At 41.7% G+C, this 18,242-nt stretch overlaps 1 pseudogene; it reads right to left on the bottom strand.

The window, feature by feature from the left end:
* Nucleotides 1–1,022: 1,022 nt before the first annotated feature.
* On the bottom strand, nt 1,023–9,519 carry LOC139424045 (GDP-L-fucose synthase-like; annotated as a pseudogene).
* Nucleotides 9,520–18,242: the final 8,723 nt, after the last annotated feature.

Here is an 18,242-nt window from a genome sequence, read left to right as displayed (position 1 = left end):
TATATGTTAGATATTAAAATGAAAATAATGTGATGTATTTGAGTGTAAACACATGACCCTGCAGTATTGCTGATAGTAACTGGTAGTCATACTGTAGGGTATCAGGTGGCTGGACCAGTTCAGACACCATCAGGGAAGGACATGTAATGGAGGACATGATCAGGGATTGACCTTAAGGGTTGCCCTATTGCTTGGAGCAAATGAACTGAGCAGTCGGGCAAGTTGAACCTGCTCTGGTTGCCCCATTAGGCAGGGGATTTTTCCAAACTGAATTTCAGTAGCCTAACATAGGGGCTACACTTACATTTTTTTGTTCCTGCTACACAGGAAGTATAACTTTTGGTCAGGGTGAGCAGAGCGCCAGACAATACTATATCCTATGGCTCTCGATTGTGAGCTGTGTGTCTAAACAGTCTTCCAGAGCCGGTATGTTTACAACCAGGTTGTAGAAGGGTCTCATTGCGCTGCAAAAGTTACGCATTCAAACAGATTTTTCTACTTCATAGCATGCTAGCAGATACCCATAGACTTCCAGTCATTGTGCTAACACTAGTTAGCATTGGCTCACAAAAGGACCTCTAAGTTCCTTCATACTGGACAAAGAGACATACAAATGGTATCCAGGAGTTCAACAGCCTCTGGGGAAGTAGATAATGGGCCTCATTGCCAAAATCCCAAAGTATCCCTGTGACCATTTTGCTTGTAAACATTTACTTGAAAATTGTCTGTCAAGTGACAGTAATCATCAGGCAACCAACAAAAAAAAATGCTGTCCAATGGGCAAGAGCCTTTCAAACCTTAATGTCAATCCCTGACATCAACGGTGCAAATAGAGGAGAAAGGATCCAAAATGGTTGCCAGACAGTTCTGGGGAGAACAACAAGGTGGGGTATTGTGAGTCCTGTGTGCCTTTACCTCATGCCCACTGATCTGACAGAACTTAACCGGCCACATGGTGAAACCTATCCAGAACTTTCACTAATCTGTTGGCATGAAGACAAGGACACAAGACTTGGAAGGCACAGTATTAGTATTGAGATGTAGCCCTGATCTTTTTCATTAAACAATATTCATGTCTCGACCTTCATTGGTCTTCATGTTCGGGCTATGTCGTAATTGTTCACGAACCAATCACAGGTCTTCTTGATACCTGTTGGGGAGGAGAGACACAGTCAGTCATCTATGGATACTGTGCATTTTGGAAGAGTGGTTTAATCACTGTGAACGTTACTTTCATCATAATCATAAAACGACCAATAACCAGATAGGTATCAAATATCATGCTGTAATGGGTCTGTGTTATTTACAAGGCAACTAATTGTTTTCTGGACAGGAAATACAACCCTCAATATTTGGATCTCTGACCTTCAGAGAGCGGCGTGAAGGTGAAGTCAGGGAGGTAGCGTCGCAGCTTGGCGTTGCTGGCCGTCTTCTTCATCTGACCGTCTGACTTGCTGGTGTCGAACTGATGTCATAGGTCAAGGGCCACAGAAGGCAAAGCACAGGGAGATGACATAGTTACAGTCCGAGTGGGCATTTAAGGTACTACATCTGTACGTCTTTCAGTCCAACAGGTGTAATGAACCTTTAGATATGGTTGCTGGTGTTGTACTAAGGATTCTACTAGATTGGTTCTAGACACTGATCTAAGGTCAAATTTTAATAATGGTTAAGGTAAGGAATTGGGGAAGATACGCTGATCCTAGATCTGTGCCTAGGAGCAACTCCTATCAGGCGTACACAACCTGTGGAAGGATACAACTATTTGACCTTTGAAGTCCAGGGCATCTGCAATCATCTCTACGGCGTCCTTGATGGGGAGCTCCTCCTCCTCCCCCACTGCGAGAAACAAGTGACAAAGGAGCTTGGTCCAGTTACATATGGTACTCACACACATTGACTGATCACACACACACACACAGACACACAGACACAGACACACACACCATGTTGGACTCACCAGAGAGAATGATGGGGTCAATCTCATCATACTCCCGCAGCACCCAGAGGAACAGACGTGCAACATCCTGAGAAAACACACACAGATTTACACACGCACATATCTGGCACACACACACGCACGCACGCACGCACGCACACACACACACACACACACACACACACACACACACACACACACACACACACACACACACACACACACACACACACACACACACACACACACACACACACACACAGAGTAATTCACTAAACATACCAGAGAGTAGATGAATTGTCTCCTGGGTGTTCCGGAGCCCCACACCTGTAGTGGGGTTCCCTCCTCTGTTAGAAGGAGAGTAGAAAGGAGTATGTGTTTGTATATGTCTGTCTGTGTGTGTGTACGTCAAATCAAATCGTATTGGTCACATACACATGGTAAGCAGATGTTAATGCGAGTGTAGCGAAATGCTTGTGCTTCTAGTTCTGACAGAGCAGTAAGTTTTTAAATGTTTTATTTCACCTTTATTTAACCAGGAAGGCTAGTTGAGAACAAGTTCTCATTTGCATCTGCGACATAGCCAAGATAAAGCAAACAAATTCACAACAACTTCCTTATACACACAAATGTAAAGGGATGAATAAGAATATGTACAAAAAAATATATGGATGAGTGATGGCAGTGATGCATAGGCCAGATGCAGTAGATGGTATAGAATACAGTATATACATATGAGATGAGCATTGTAGGATATTTAGACATTATTAAAGTGGTGTTATTTAAAGTGACTAGTGATACCTTGATCAAATCCATTTATTAAAGTGGCCAGTGATTTGAGTCTGTATGTAGGCAACAGCCTCTCTATGTTAGTGATGGCTGTTTAACAGTCTGATGGCCTTGAGATAGAAGCTGTTTTTCAGTCTCTCGGTCCCTGCTTTGATGCACCTGTACTGACCTCGCCTTCTGGATGATAGCGGGGTGAACAGGCAGTGGCTCGGGTGGTTGATGTCCTTGATGATCTTTTTGGTCTTCCTGTGACATCTGCTGCTGTAGGTGTCCTATGTGTGTGTGTGTGTGTGTGTGTGTGTGTGTGTGTGTGTGTGTGTGTGTGTGTGTGTGTGTGTGTGTGTGTGTGTGTGTGTGTGTGTGTGTGTGTGTGTGTGTGTGTGTGTGTGTGTGTGTGTGTGTGTGTGTGTCTGTGTGTCTGTGTGTCTGTGTCTGTGTGTGCAGTATTGTGAGTGTTACTTACTTTTAGCAGCATATGTCTTATGCATGAGCGCTGAGAGCACGTGACCATTTTCAAAGTTGAAGTTGTCATAGGGACCATGCACGTTAGTCGGGATTACGGCGGTGTAGCGACGCCCATGCTGCTCAAAGTATCCCCTGTTGTCAATCAAGTCCACACACACACACACACACACACACACACACACACACACACACACACACACACACGTTGTGGTTAGAACATTAATGACCAACTCCAGCTATTTTTTAAAACAATATTCTAAGTACACATACAATACAAGGTACAAACCCTTAAGGGTATTATTTTTTTTATTTTGTTTTACAAATAGTGTTTGTTTTTTTGACACAATGGCAAAATTCAAGGAGTTGGCAATTCAAGGGGTTAGTCTGATGGATGCATACCGATGTCATCGGCCTTCCCTCTTGCTTCCCAGAACAATAGCAGAGCAATAGAGGTTCCTTGGAAGTTGTGGGAACATATGTTTTTGGTTTCCCATTGGTTCTGGGAACAAACGCCTAAGTTTCCTGACCGGTGAAACTGACTTTTTTTACGTTCTGAGAACATTCATTTTTTGGTTGCAGGGACGTTCTGAGAACGTTTTACAATGATTCCCTGAAAGTTTTCCTGGGAGGTTTTATTAATGTTCTGATAATGAAATTATAGGTTATTTGAATGTAATTAAATAATATTCTGAGAACATGTTTCAATAAGACTTTTAATAACACTGCTAGCTTAGGTTAACTGTTTTGAACACCAAGCACAGATGGGACACATGGCAATTAAATTGCTTATGCATTAATCATGCAAACACATCTCTTTTTTATTGTCACAAAGAGCATATAAGATTTAAACCTATGATCTTGTGTTTCCTATCCAATGGACTCAGTCCACTGAGGTTGGCCAGGTTGGCGCTAGCATGCCATGTTTTGTAACTTATACAAAGCTGTGTATTTTAGTCTATTCAAACAGACCCCATTCATAAAGATCAGGTGTGGCCCATTAGTGGGTGCGGCCACTTCCTGAACTCACTTAACAAGATAGAGGATAGAGAGAGTTTTGTTGACACTGAGAACGGAATGTACATGTTCATAAGTAGTATTTTTAGAACCCTCTTGTGGTTTTAATGGAAAGTTGTCTTAATGTTCTGAGAATATTACTAAATAGAACCATGAGGAAATCTGTAGGAAACGTTACGCTGAAGTACTAAAATTCCCACATAAGAACATTGTTCTTAATGTTCTCTGAACAATTTGAGAACATTGCTTTAAATAGAACCATGAAGAAACCTGTAGGAAACATTATGCTGAAATTCTGAAATTCCCACAGAAGAACGTTGTTTCTTAACTTTCTGAGAGCATAACTTTAAATAGAACCACGAGGAAACCTGTAGGAAATGTTATGCTAAAGTACTGAAATTCCCACATAAGAAACATATGGTTCTCAGAACATTATGTGCTAGCTGGGCTGTGCCATGTAATGAGGGACCTGCACCAGCTACTGAAATGCATCTTTTGTTAAGTTCATCAGGTAATAAATGAGGTGCAAGGGAGGCTGGAGTGGGTCTTTCAAATGTGTGCTAATGTACCTGCACAGGTAACAGATTAGTCACCAGCTCACCTGTTCTGAATATCAATCATTCTTTTGGCATGTGAGTAGCCAAAGTTTGAGTATGTGGAGGCCCATTGTGGATCTGTGGGAAGGGGAAGAAAGCATGAGTGATCCTACACCATCTTTTATTAAAAATCCCAGTTTGGAGGGCCAGAGATCCCCCAAACATAGAGTAGTTCTACTGTCACTGGGCACATACTCGGTCCCAAATGGCACCCTAAACTCTTGACTCCTACCTTTGACCAGGGTCATTAGGGTCTCTGGTTAAAAATAATGTACTATATAGGGAATTGGGTGCCATTTGATGCCACCATAGTATTTTAGTATTAAGGTTAAACACAACATAATCTCATTGATTTGGCCTTACTGGTTGTTCAACTCACCATGCTCTCATCAATAGGGTATGTGGTCTTGTCAGGAAAGATGCAGCTGGACAGACAGGGCACCACCTTGGTGACGCCCCTTTCGTGAGACGTCTGCAGCACGTTGTCATTGATGCGAAGGTTGTCCCTCTGTGAAGGCAAGACACTGTGGTCTCAATTCAATAAAACCTGTATTGCGACTCTTACACAATAACTTGTTTTTACACAATAACTTGTTTTTACACAAATTAATTAAAAGAATGCATTTGGAGACAGTGATAAGAAGCTCTCCTGTGAACACTCCTCGCTAACACACCGTCCGTGACGAGCACGCGCATCCGCTCAGCCTTCGTCTGCGAAACCATCTCTCACTCTCACTCACTCTCAAAGAATGCTAACTTCTATTTTTTCAGTTGTGATATTCACATACTGTTATTACGCTGTAGCCCATCATTGTAAATACACATTTGTTCTTAACTGACTTGCCTAGTTAAATAAAGGTTAAATAAAAAATATAAAAAATAAACAGATGGATTAATACCCTTTTGGAATTAAGATGAATACATTTGCCAACAAAGTCCCTGTGTAAAGTTCACTTTGACAAGTTGAATTTAATTTCAGCCTAAGTAGTCGCCCGGCCAGGCGAACATGGACATTTATATTCAGGTAATTCAGCAGAAGATCTTTTCCAGAGCTGCTTCCAGTCGGTGCATTCAACCAGTAGCTAGATAAGACAAACCATTTCACGGACTGGCCTTTAGGCAGTTCAGGCAAAATATCAGATGGGCTGGTTCCATCTTCAGCCCATCGGCCTGTCTAAACTGGGGGTTTTGTACACAAACATCATTATTTGGTTAACAATTGGGGCGCCAGGCAAAGAAATGGGCCAGTGAGTTAGAAATGCCCATTCCGATTTTCTGGACCCATCCCTGATTGAACAAATGTAGTTTGGGACAGAAATGTATAGCCTAGGTATTAAAACAAACTGGGTAGTTACAGTGCCTTGCGAAAGTATTCGGCCCCCTTGAACTTTGCGACCTTTTGCCACATTTCAGGCTTCAAACATAAAGATATAAAACTGTATTTTTTTGTGAAGAATCAACAACAAGTGGGACACAATCATGAAGTGGAACGACATTTATTGGATATTTCACCTTTTTTAACAAATCAAAAACTGAAAAATGGGTCGTGCAAAATTATTCAGCCCCTTTACTTTCAGTGCAGCAAACTCTCTCCAGAAGTTCAGTGAGGATCTCTGAATGATCCAATGTTGACCTAAATGACTAATGATGATAAATACAATCCACCTGTGTGTAATCAAGTCTCCGTATAAATGCACCTGCACTGTGATAGTCTCAGAGGTCCGTTAAAAGCGCAGAGAGCCTCATGAAGAACAAGGAACACACCAGGCAGGTCCGAGATACTGTTGTGAAGAAGTTTAAAGCCGGATTTGGATACAAAAAGATTTCCCAAGCTTTAAACATCCCAAGGAGCACTGTGCAAGCGATAATATTGAAATGGAAGGAGTATCAGACCACTGCAAATCTACCAAGACCTGGCCGTCCCTCTAAACTTTCAGCTCATACAAGGAGAAGACTGATCAGAGATGCAGCCAAGAGGCCCATGATCACTCTGGATGAACTGCAGAGATCTACAGCTGAGGTGGGAGACTCTGTCCATAGGACAACAATCAGTCGTATATTGCACAAATCTGGCCTTTATGGAAGAGTGGCAAGAAGAAAGCCATTTCTTAAAGATATCCATAAAAAGTGTTGTTTAAAGTTTGCCACAAGCCACCTGGGAGACACACCAAACATGTGGAAGAAGGTGCTCTGGTCAGATGAAACCAAAATTGAACTTTTTGGCAACAATGCAAAACGTTATGTTTGGCGTAAAAGCAACACAGCTCATCACCCTGAACACACCATCCCCACTGTCAAACATGGTGGTGGCAGCATCATGGTTTGGGCCTGCTTTTCTTCAGCAGGGACAGGGAAGATGGTTAAAATTGATGGGAAGATGGATGGAGCCAAATACAGGACCATTCTGTGAAGAAAACCTGATGGAGTCTGCAAAAGACCTGAGACTGGGACGGAGATTTGTCTTCCAACAAGACAATGATCCAAAACATAAAGCAAAATCTACAATGGAATGGTTCAAAAATAAACATATCCAGGTGTTAGAATGGCCAAGTCAAAGTCCAGACCTGAATCCAATCGAGAATCTGTGGAAAGAACTGAAAACTGCTGTTCACAAATGCTCTCCATCCAACCTCACTGAGCTCGAGCTGTTTTGCAAGGAGGAATGGGAAAAAATGTCAGTCTCTCAATGTGCAAAACTGATGGAGACATACCCCAAGCGACTTACAGCTGTAATCGCAGCAAAAGGTGGCACTACAAAGTATTAACTTAAAGGGGCTGAATAATTTTGCACGCCCCATTTTTCAGTTTTTGATTTGTTAAAAAAGTTTGAAATATCCAATAAATGTCGTTCCACTTCATGATTGTGTCCCACTTGTTGTTGATTCTTCACAAAAAATACAGTTTTATATCTTTATGTTTGAAGCCTGAAATGTGGCAAAAGGTCGCAAAGTTCAAGGGGGCCGAATACTTTCGCAAGGCACTGTAGGTAAGCTCACCAGAAAGTGTAGGTTCTCCTTCATGTGAAGATAGAGTCCTCCCACCTTGGCAGCCAGGTGGATGACATGGGTGGGCCGATACTTCTCAAACACTGCTCTTGTCTGTTGTAGATCTCTGGCAGAACAATTGTCATCATCACCATCCCATTTAATGGAAACACATCAATCTCATAAAAGTATGCATGCACGAATGTAATTATCTAAACATTTAATGTGGTTTCAACAGGAACTATATAGAAACTCTAAATATATACTGTTTCTATGCATCAATCTACATATCTATAGAATAGATTAGAAAATAATAGAATAGCAGAGAACAGAATATTTTTTCCACTGAGTGAACTTATTTTGTTCCTGTTGGAACCACAAAACCAGCCACAGATGTAAAAGGGTCATAACAGGATTTCATACAGTGCAACATAACCTATAGAAATATGTTATGTAGAACAGACATGCTGGTGTTTCTCGGGCATGTAGAATATGGGAACATGGCATCGCTATATAGGTAAGTCATTTTTATCTGCAACGACCAAAGCCTCAGACCAGCTCTGCTGAGAATATGAGGTTCATGTGACATAACTTACACGAGGTTGGCCTCTTTGGAGCAGAGGAAGGTCCACTGCTCGCCCTCGAGACAGCCGCCTTCTTGTTTCACCACGTGCTCGATGGCCTTCCCGACCAATCCGGATCCGCCCGTGACAAGCACGCGCATCGGCTCAGTCTTCGTCTGCGAATCCATCTCTCACTCTGATCAAAGAATGCGAACTTTAATTTTTCAGTTATGATATTCACATACTGTTATTACGCTGAAGCCCTAAACAAAGTAGGCTGATATGAATGACAGTGTGATCATGGCCCTATTTATAGTCTACTTTAGAACGTAATAATGATAATACAAAACTAAGAATAGTTATACATTTAGGCTAATAAGGAATAAATAACATGCTATACATCAAACGCAAGTTTAACTGTATTAACACACTTTTCGTTTCATTTACAATTTCGTTGTAGCCTATTTTGTTAATCATGGAGGCTACTTTCTTGTATTTATGTCCTATCTATATTTATGTACTTTTTTTATTTTGAAATAAGATACATTTGCCATATTAAATATTAAGCTTAAGAGTGAATTGCATTGTGATCATGTTCATTTTAGCAAAAGGACAAATAGCTCATGCCAATACCGACAGATACCGTATTTCATTTTAAATTAACGATATGTGTTTATTCGAAATATCGGTTGGTCTCATTAGGCCTATATTACAAACAGTATATTACAACATCAGTTGATCATATAGTCTACACCACTGACATTATTTTAGCAACACAAACAAGAGTAGGCTAAAAGTAGCAAATTGTCGAAAGAAAATGTCTGAGCCTACTATTTTAAATAAAATGTAGCCTAGGCGACATTGTTGAAGTCAAAAGCACCCATTCATTCAACCAAAAGGCCTATAAATAGGACTTACAGGACAAACATTTATAAAGGCAAAACATTTCTAATATTAATCCTTATATAGTTTCTGTGAGCTAATTGAATTATAATCAGTCACATTATTCATTCGGCAAAACCATCGTGTTATTTAGTATGTATCTTATCAAAACACAGGGTAAATGTATGAATTCAAACCTGTAAAATGTTTTGTTAGAATTTTACTCCTCGAATAATGTCGGTATTAGATCCTATTTCTGAACGCTCAAGTACATACATGAGGTACAGGCTATCTCTCTTGTCTTGCACACTAACCTGTCAATAGGGCAGGCGCAAGGCGGAGTCGCTCTAATAGGCTACCTCTGAGCTACACTCTTAGAGAAAAAGCAGAGAATATGCAGATTATAGAGCTATTTTCACACAGGATATACCATTATGGCTGAATGCTAGAACTGCTATAAAAAAAATCATGCAGCAGTGAGTTCGTATTTCAGTGTCCAATGGAACAAAAAGCGCAAACCTAATCCTTCACTACAGGCCAGGGGTCACATGTTTTTGGCTGCTTAGAACTTCTGGAAATGAAGCTTCTCCTCCCAACCATGCCATTCTGCTCAAGAACTGACCACCAACTTTTCCCACTTCATGTAAACATTAAAAACTGCTATTGGATAAACTAGATCTACTTCAATATAAAGTTGAACCCACCCTTCCAAAATCAAATCAAATCGTATTTGTCACATGTGCCGAATACAACAGGTGTAGTAGACATTACAGTGAAATGCTTACTTACAAGCCCTTAACCAACAACGCAGTTAAGAAAAATACCTAAACATTTTTTTTTTAAGTAACAAATAATTAAAGAGCAGTAGTAAAAAACAATAGCGAGGCTATATACAGGGGGTACAGGTACGGAGTCAATGTGCGGGGGCACATTAAAATGAATGCGTTAAGACGATTATTACAAGCCAATTGTGCCAGCCTTATTCCAAACACGTTCGATAATAGCAACCGGTTGGCTGGTTAAACAAAGGCTAGCAATGCATTTTCAAAAATGTAATATCGAAGTCAAGAAAGCTTGCCAGCAGCCAGAGTCACTTGCAGCAACAAGTGCTTTTGTGTAATTATCTCTAATGAGTGTAATTTGCTCAATAATTGAGAAATAAAGCTGACTTCATTAGAAATAATATATCCCCCTCTTTTATACTACTGGTATGTAATAAAAACACACAAATATCATGATATTATCACAAGGTGCCAGATTACGTTTATACAAAGTTTTTTTCTGTATGTCAAAGCATACATCTTGAGCTGTCTGTATCCTCCTGACTGGTGGTTCTGTTTAATACTCTGTTGCTAGAATCACCATCACTGCCCAACACAATTTTTAAAAATGGAAACATAGGGTTAGGTTGTAAAAAAAAACGTAAATATATTGTGGCGAAATCTGCACGGAGCCTTCACCGTGCACTGCCACTTTAAGAGCACATGAGCAGTAAGGAAGGAGAAAATAAAGAGAGCTCGTTCAGCTCTTCGGGGAGGGGCTCTTTGGTGGCGCGACAGTTTGATTGTGTGTGCTGTGCTGCAGAAGTGTTGTTTGTTTTCAGCGTGTGTAGTTTATAGAGTGTTTAACTCAATCATCGGTGTAATCGCTCTAGGTCGTGGTTGTTTTCGTTTGGGACCACGCCCGTTATGGATCGCATGGATTAGTAGCAACATTGTTGCGAAGCTTTAACATACAAACCAACAAACCATCGGACAGTCAGACAGTACACCTGCACGCCTGAAGACCACCGCTAAGATCTCTCGTTCTCTTTCTCTTTTTCTCTTCCCTCTATCGTCCCAGTGCTTTACCCTGCAACAGACTCTTTATTTTTCCAATGCTCTTCCTATTGAAGTTCATTAGAGCTGGACTATTATTGCCCTGCCAGAAGTATTTGGACATTTTCGTTAAAAGGGAGGTTGCTTGCAAGTTGTGTATTGTTATGTGAACTGTACTGAGGTGTACTAATGACATGTGGCCGAGAAGACTGTGGACATTTTTAAGGCCTTTGTTGTGTCGATGAACACCCCCACATTCATACCCTCTGCACTCATCCACTAGACAATAATACAGATTATTGCAAATCCTATGTTGATGACTGGGTTCATTCTTGTATGAAGTTGCTGTTGAATTGCTCTGCCATTATTAGTATTAGTATTATTGTATGAGGTATTCTTGTTGGTGTTACCCCTGTGCTGTGATGTGGGTTTTATATGGTGTGTATTCTCTTTTCTCTCCACTGGCTATCTGGTAAACAGGCTACACTCTAGGCCACATATGTCAGAGTCAAGGCCCGCGGGCCACATCCGGCCCGCAAGAAGGTTTTTTACGGCCCCTGGGATGATCTTGATTTATTATTAGAACCGGCCCGCAGCAAGCCGGCAGCCCGCAGATCTTTTACACGCACCAATACTACATTTCCCACAATGCAAAGGTGACGCACCGAGCAGTAGGCTGCTTCATTTCAATATTTATTGGCACAGCAGTCGTCAGCATCACAGTAAAATTAACTTTCAGATACCCATCAAAAATGGCAAAACGGAAGGTGGATACTGAGAACCGGGGGTTTCAAACAAGGTGGGAGTCGGAGTATATGTTCACGAAGGTAGCTGGAAAACCTGTGTGTCTTCTGTGTGGAGAAAGTGTGGCGGTACTGAAAGAGTATAATCTGAGACGACATTATGAAACGAAACACGCGGACAAAAACAAGAATATGGACATGGAACAAAGGCTACAAAAGGCAGAGGAATTAAAACGAGGCCTCAAATCTCGACAGGCTCTGTTCAAAAAAGCCAAATCACAAGGCCAGGCTGCTGTCAAGGCCAGTTTTATTTTGGCAGAAGAGATCGCTAAATCAGCCCGGCCATTTACGGAGGGGGATTTCATCAAAAACTGCATGATTAAAGTTTGTGACGAAGTTTGCCCAGAAAAAAGGCAACTCTTTTTAAATGTGAGTCTGAGCAGAAACACCATTGCCGAGAGAGTAGACCAGTTGTCCATCAATCTAAAAGAGCAGCTTGTGAAAAAGGGAAAAGATTTTATTGCATATTCCTTGGCTGTGGATGAGAGCACCGACATTTCTGACATTGCCCAGTTGTCAATTTTCATCCGCGGAGTGGACTCCAACCTAAGCGTGACAGAGGAGTTTTTGGCTTTACGTCCTATGCATGGCACAACTACGGGGCATGATTTGTATGAAGAGGTGTCAAGATGTGTAAATGAGATGGAGCTGCCTTGGGAAAAACTCGTGGGTTTGACAACCGACGGAGCACCTGCGATGTGTGGACACAGGAGCGGACTGGTGGCGAAGATACGGGAAAAGATGCAAGAGGAAAACGCGACAGGTGAGCTGACAGCTTATCATTGTATCATACACCAGGAAGCGTTGTGCGGTAAAGCCTTGAAAATGGAGCATGTAATGAGCATCATCACGCGCACAGTTAACTTTATCAGAGCCAAAGGTTTGAATCACCGCCAGTTCAAGGCATTTCTGACGGAGTTAGAAACGGAGCATGGTGATTTGCCTTATCACACAGAGGTGCGATGGCTAAGCCAGGGAAAGGTGCTTCAAAGATGTTTCGAGCTTCGTGAGGAGATTTGTCTGTTCTTGGACAGCAAAGGGAAAGACACAACACAACTCCGAGACGAAATGTTTCTGTGTGAAATGGCTTTTCTGTGTGACATTACGAGTCATCTGAATGCAATAAACTTGCAGCTGCAGGGTCGGGATCGTGTCATCTCTGATATGTACAGTACAGTGAAGGCATTTAAAACCAAACTGACTCTGTGGGAGACGCAGATGCGGAAAGAAAATTTGAGCCACTTTCCCAGCTGCCAGACCATGAAAGAGAAGCTCTCTACCAGTGCGTTCCCGAGCACACAGTTGGCTGATAAAATAGGTATGCTTGCCGCTGACTTTCGACGCTGATTTGCTGACTTTGAAGCACAAAAAAGCAGGTTGGAACTGCTCGGTAACCCATTTGCTGTTGACGTGGAAAGCTCACCACCAAACCTCCAAATGGAGTTGATTGACCTCCAATGCAATGATGCACTGAGGGCAAAATATGCGGCAGTGGGTGCTGCGGAGTTCGCCCGTTTCCTCCCCGGCACAATGCCCCAGCTGCGCATCCAGGCTGCTCAAACGTTGTCTATGTTTGGCAGCACATACCTGTGTGAACAACTGTTTTCTTTGATGAACCTGAACAAAACATCACACAGAAGTCGACTTACTGCTGAACACCTCCACTCAATTCTGAGGATTTCTTCAGCTCAGAGCCTTACCCCGAACATTGATGAACTTGTGGAAAAGATGGGACACCACCAAGTATCACCCTCAACCTCAAACAAGTGAACATTACTGTGCAATCACATATTTAGAGTTTTTACTCAGTTCAAGTTTAAAAGTTAAAATTTAATATTTGTTTTCACTGCATGTTACTTCTCCTTAAACAAAGTGTTGTTTTTGATTAATAGATTTTTGCACTTTATTTTTTTGTATTTCAATCCAATTATATTTTAAAAATATTTCAGTTGAGTGGATGATAGAAAATTGCTATTATTGTTTTTTCTTTGAAGTAAATTTAGCCCACTTTTGCTAAAATAGAAAATATAGTCTACTGATGGTGCCTTGAATACCGGTTTCTTTCATTTAATGTTCATGTTATGGGGATATTTATATAAAGGAAATTTGTCTTTTGTGTCTGTTGAAAATTAAAGATTACTGACAGAGCCATAAGAAAATATTGCTTTATTTATCTGATCATATTGTAATATATTTGTTAGGTTTTCAGTAGGTTCAATTAGGTTCACTAGACTATATGCGTCATTTAAAAAATTTTCAATGAACATTCGAACAGTCCGGCCCTCGTCTTGTAGCTGATTTTTTTATTTGGCCCTCCGTCCATTTGACTTTGACACCCCTGCTCTAGGCAGTCTCTTCTGCTGATGTGTGTGGGTCTGGTAGTGGTTCTCTCTATTCTACTCTTTTCCTTTCGGCATGGTTAATACCTGCCTGGCGCCCGAACAAAAGCTTTCTTTACCCCTCTCTAATAAATACCGCTACAATATGACGTTGTTGAAAAATATAAAATATATAACACCTAATGTGTTTGTTTAAAAAATCCCCGTGGGTGATCCCCGTGGGATTCGAACCCACAACACTAGCGACGCAAACGCCATGCTCTATCAACTGAGACGCATAATCATATCACATCATTACAAACCACTTAATGCCGCAATGTACTCAATTGCTGTATTGTGCATTGTTTTCTTCATGTTGATGGAAGGTCTACAGGTACATATTGATGAACAGCCTATGTACAATACAGTGTGGTTTGTAATGATGGTCAATTAATACTGCACAAAAAGTGTTTGTGTTTTTATTATTTGTTATTTTTTATTTCACCTTTATTTAACCAGGTAGGCTAGTTGAGAACAAGTTCTCATTTACAACTGCGACCTGGCCAAGATAAAGCATAGCAGTGTGAACAGACAACAACACAGAGTTACACAGGGAGTAAACAATAAACAAGTCAATAACACAGTAGAAAGAAAAAAAAGAGTCTATATACATTGTGTGCAAAAGGCATGAGGAGGTAGGCGAATAATTACAATTTAGCAGATTAACACTGGCGTGATAAATGATCAGATGAACATGTGCAGGTAGAGCTACTGGTGTGCAAAAGAGCAGAAAAGTAAATAAATATAAACAGTTTGGGGATGAGGTAGGTAAATTGGTGGGCTATTTACCGATGGACTATGTACAGCTGCAGCGATCGGTTAGCTGCTCAGATAGCAGATGTTTGAAGTTGGTGAGGGAGATAAGTCTCCAACTTCAGCAATTTTTGCCATTGATTCCAGTCACAGGCAGCAGAGAACTGGAAGGAAAGGCGGCCAAATGAGGTGTTGGCTTTAGGGATGATCAGTGAGATACACCTGCTGGAGCGCATGCTACGGGTGGGTGTTGCCATCGTGACCAGTGAACTGAGATAAGGCAGAGCTTTACCTAGCATGGACTTGTAGATGACCTGGAGCCAGTGGGTCTGGTGACGAATATGTAGCGAGGGCCAGCCGACTAGAGCATACAGGTCGCAGTGGTGGGTGGTATAAGGTGCTTTAGTAACTAAACGGATGGCACTGTGATAAACTGCATCCAGTTTGCTGAGTAGAGTATTGGAAGCTATTTTGTAGATGACATCGCCGAAGTCGAGGATCGATAGGATAGTGAGTTTTACTAGGGTAAGTTTGGCGGCGTGAGTGAAGGAGGCTTTGTTGCGGAATAGAAAGCCGACTCTAGATTTTATTTTAGATTGGAGATGTTTGATATGAGTCTGGAAGGAGAGTTTACAGTCTAGCCAGACACCTAGGTACTTATAGATGTCCACATATTCTAGGTCAGAACCATCCAGGGTGGTGATGCTAGTCGGGCGTGCGGGTGCAGGCAGCGAACTGTTGAAAAGCATGCATTTGGTTTTAATAGCGTTTAAGAACAGTTGGAGGCCACGGAAGGAGTGTTGTATGGCATTGAAGCTCGTTTGGAGGTTAGATAGCACAGTGTCCAAGGAAGGGCCAGAAGTATACAGAATGGTGTCGTCTGCGTAGAGGTGGATCAGGGAATCGCCCGCAGCAAGAGCAACATCATTGATATATACAGAGAAAAGAGTCGGCCCGAGAATTGAACCCTGTGGCACCCCCATAGAGACTGCCAGAGGACCGGACAGCATGCCCTCCGATTTGACACACTGAACTCTGTCTGCAAAGTAGTTGGTGAACCAGGCAAGGCAGTCATTAGAAAAACCGAGACTACTGAGTCTACCGATAAGAATATGGTGATTGACAGAATCGAAAGCCTTGGCTAGGTCGATGAAGACGGCTGTACAGTACTGTCTTTTATCGATGGAAGTTATGATATCGTTTAGTACCTTGAGCGTGGCTGAGGTGCACCCGTGACCGGCTCGGAAACCAGATTGCACAGCGGAGAAGGTACGGTGGGATTCGAAATGGTCAGTGATCTGTTTTGTTGACTTGGCTTTCGAAGACCTTAGATAGGCAGGGCAGGATGGATATAGGTCTGTAACAGTTTGGGTCCAGGGTGTCTCCCCCTTTGAAGAGGGGCAGCTTTCTGCGGCAGCTTTCCAATCCTTGGGGATCTCAGATGATATGAATGAGAGGTTGAACAGGCTGGTAATAGGGGTTGCGACAATGGCGGCGGATAGTTTCAGAAATAGAGGGTCCAGATTGTCAATCCCAGCTGATTTGTACGGGTCCAGGTTTTGCAGCTCTTTCAGACCATCTGCTATCTGGATTTGGGTGAAGGAGAAGCTGGGGAGGCTTGGGCGAGTAGCTGCGGGGGGGGGGCTACTCCGAGGTTGGAGTAGCCAGGAGGAAGGCATGGCCAGCTGTTGAGAAATGCTTGTTGAAGTTTTCGATAATCATGGATTTATCGGTGGTGACCGTGCTACCTCAGTGCAGTGGGGAGCTGTTCTCCATGGACTTTACAGTGTCCCAGAACTTTTTGGAGTTAGAGCTACAGGATGCAAATTTCTGCTTGAAGAAGCTGGTCTTTGCTTTCCTGACTGACTGCGTGTATTGGTTCCTGACTTCCCTGAACAGTTGCATATCGCAGAGACTATTCGATGCTATTGCAGTCCGCCACAGGATGTTTTTGTGCTGGTCGAGGGCAGTCAGGTCTGGAGTGAACCAAGGGCTGTATCTGTTCTTAGTTCTGCATTTTTTGAACGGAGCATGCTTATCTAAAATGGTGAGGAAGTTACTTTTAAAGAATGACCAGGCATCCTCAACTGACGGGATGAGGTCAATATCCTTCCAGGATACCTGGGTCAGGTAGATTAGAAAGGTCTGCTCACAGAAGTGTTTTAGGGAGCGTTTGGCTATAAATTATTGTTCAGTTTGGTCTCCTAAACAAAGTTCTTATCTTGTTCTTGGTACCACTTAGGACCAAAGCATTACCTCATCCAATGGCATATATCAATTGTCAATTCTAGATACTCCCATCTCAAATACACCCCCTCCTGGACAAGCTCACAGAGACAGTGAGCCTCTTAGGTCATATACTTGATCAAGATAAGGACAACCTCAGAGGGGACATGTAATAGTTACAGACACATTCCCATATGAAGACAAGCCTGACCTCTCCCCTCTCTGGGGCCCAAGTAACTTTACCACACACCGCATACTTATGAACATTGATAAAACATCTTATTTATCAATGTTACCTAAAGAATTCTGATTCTGCCACAACATTCACCTCTCAGGAACATTGACCCTTCTGGAGAATCAGAACATTAACTACATACTCAATATTTAAAATAAAATAAAAAAATTGAATCCCTTCAATGTCAAATACCTTAGCTTGTATGTAAACTTTCTCCCTTCTGAAACTAAGTTTACAACCTTTATTCTACAAGACAAACTTGCACATGTTTAATAACACAGAATAATCCATTTGAGTAAAATAAAAACATAACATAGAAATGCTCCCCTAAGTTACATGAGAACCCGTATCTAAACACAGGCCTCATCACAACATATAGGACAGTCATCCCTCTAAGTCCTCATGCTCAGAGAAGTAGTCAGGAATAGATAATAGGTCAGGGAAATCATTCATATTCCAAATCATAATTAACAACCCAACTATTTATCCAACCAAAATTTAGAATGACATTCCTCAGTGATTCAAATTGGTCTTATCACTCAAAGTAAAAAAACTCAATTTAACACCCATCAATATTGGCAGAATTTACATTCATATTAACATTCAGTATAATTATCCCATAATTCTACTATTAACTTTTAAAATCACGATTATAATACAGATCAGTATCTCAATGCATTCTTACTCTAAATTACTATAATTTTACATGGTGTAGACCTCTACAATCAACCTGATACCACAGAAGTCTAAAACAATTTTATTGGCACACTTGACCAACCCCCTCTCTCAGGCACTGAT

Source organism: Oncorhynchus clarkii, chromosome 13 (assembly GCF_045791955.1).
Source record: "Oncorhynchus clarkii lewisi isolate Uvic-CL-2024 chromosome 13, UVic_Ocla_1.0, whole genome shotgun sequence".
Lineage (NCBI taxonomy): Eukaryota > Metazoa > Chordata > Actinopteri > Salmoniformes > Salmonidae > Oncorhynchus > Oncorhynchus clarkii.
Note: the sequence above shows the minus strand (reverse complement) of the source record. Positions and strands in the feature narration are given on the sequence as shown.